This window comes from Sinocyclocheilus grahami, unplaced genomic scaffold, assembly GCF_001515645.1.
Source record: "Sinocyclocheilus grahami isolate Dianchi unplaced genomic scaffold, SAMN03320097.WGS_v1.1 scaffold485.1, whole genome shotgun sequence".
NCBI lineage: Eukaryota > Metazoa > Chordata > Actinopteri > Cypriniformes > Cyprinidae > Sinocyclocheilus > Sinocyclocheilus grahami.
The window spans coordinates 131,193-133,514 of NW_015505664.1; positions in this window are offsets into that span (position 1 = coordinate 131,193).

A 2,322-nucleotide genomic window follows, 5' to 3' on the forward strand; every position below is an offset into this window, starting at 1 on the left:
ACCACAGTTAGCCGTGACTCATATGAGTGTTAGAGACAAGCCGACTACTTCTGACTCTTAGATCATCAAGTATATTCATAGCACTCAATTGTGTTACTATGTCAAGAGTTTGATTTTCAATAGATCGATTTTTGTGATAATCAGCATGAAATCAAAATCGACCCTATTTACTGTACTTTCTTAACGCATGATTCTGGATTTATTCGCGAATGATTCATCAGCGTGTGTTATTCAAAATAAAAAGTTTGCCTTCATTATTCTTTCATGAAAATGCAATCATTTGCTCCATCATGGATCCAATTATTCCATCTTATCCTATATCCTTGTTGCATTAGAAATATGTCAGATTATAGAAGTAAAATGGGATGCAAATGTCATTTCGTGTTTGACAACAAAGCAAAGAAGATTAGTAAAGCAGGTTTGGACGTTGTAATCGTAATGCCACCGTGAGTTTCGTAGAAGTTTGACTTTCAATTTTATTGTACATCCAAGTGTCAGCCGTCAAAAGAAAAGGCACCTCAGATGTTAAGCGGCAGGCAAAAAACTTTATCGCTCCTGAATCAGATCCCTGTAAGTGGGTGGCGGTGGCACATTACCAGCTGTGTGACGGCAGAAAACCTTGATTCATTTCAAACGAGTCTGAGGCCTTAACTTATTATTTAGCCTGTTCAAAGAGTCTGTCTCTCTCTGTCTTACTCTTTTGAGCTTGTTCTTCGCTGCTTAAACTATCTAAAAATAACCCGTAGGCCTAGCAATTACTGGAAATGGTTGCAGAGTGGTGCATCTATGAGCGCAACTGTCTTTAGCTTAAGTAATACTTTAACCAAAATGCATAAGTGCAGTATATGCAGGGGAAATGAGAGATTTTCCCAGAAGAAATTTGTGGCTATTATTTTGCATGCATGCTGTGCTCATAAATGAGACCTTTTACATGTGTGCACGTATTGCACATGGAGACATGCAGTGTACTGTATGTAGACGTGCATTAGATCCCGAAGCAGGAACGTGTGATTGCATGGGAAAAATCCTCAGCTTTGCATCTGATTCTGCATGTTAAATCAACATGCATGTAATTCAAATCAAGTTTTAATGCACAAACATGCTGAATTGGTTTAACAGCAAGGGATTGGATATATATAAATAGCCTATAAATGTTTACTTATGAACCTACATGTTATCTTAAATCATTCAATCTTGTTCACATTAAGACCAGAGAAAACAACAAGTGAAAACGATCCTTTCAGTTTGCATAAAGCAAATGCCACCGGTAATGACCTTTTCCTGTATATGACAGTTCTCCTCTTTCCTCGACACTGTAATGGAGATGTGAGATAAAATGAGTCGTCAGGCCAGCTGAGCAGTGTTCTGAACACGGGGAAGTTAATTAGGTGGAAAGAGGCGGTCAAGGCCTAACAGAAGCTGAGCCGTGCCGTACATTTGTATGGCAGAGCGGCGCGATCCGTCTAACGGTGCTGCCACAACATCATAAACCTGCCTGTGAGCCATTGTTCATTTGTTATTTTCATCCATCAGGTTTGTTTGTAGCTGAATTGTGTGTGTAATGTCAACAGGTTTATGAATAGCACAGTATGCATTGGAGCACTGGGGTCCAAAAGTCTGTCAGCACATTAAAAATATGAGATTTAATTACTAAGTCATGCTTTCTTTCCAGATTTAGTCTTTAACTACAATAATTATGCAGTTAAAATCCTTTGTGATGAGAAATGCTGTATTAAATTAGAAAACAAAGCAATTTAGATGTATTCTAGTGCTTGTCAGACATGTGAACACACCTGCGTGTATAGGTCAAGGCGTTTATAAAAAAAATGTTAATTAAATCTTCATGTGCCTTTGCAGTGCTTCCAAATATGATGTTGTAGAAGTTCTCTTGGCGAGAGTAAATCACACTTGTGTTGTGAAATGTAGAAACGTTCACAATGAGGCGCTTCACGGCCCTACTGTGCACCTGTATTGCTGGCATGCGGTGTGAAAATGTCTGTGCACTCTGTGGTGAGCGAGACCTTTTCAGAACTATTCAACGCTTTGCTTTATGAGTCAGAACCACACAACGGTGTTACAAAACTCCAGTACCTGTGTGAAATACAGAGATCTAAGAGAGACCCATAGAATGTGCACTTTGTGAATTTTACGTAGATACTATGAAAATTAGTTTGCATTGCATTTTTGAAGATTTTGTATACTTCCTGTCATTAAATTTGTGTGTGTGTGTGTGTATATATACAGCATATAAGTACAAAAATGTATTTGCATTGCATTTCAGTTATTTTGTGAATCTTGTTTTCTGTCATTAAATTAAATTGT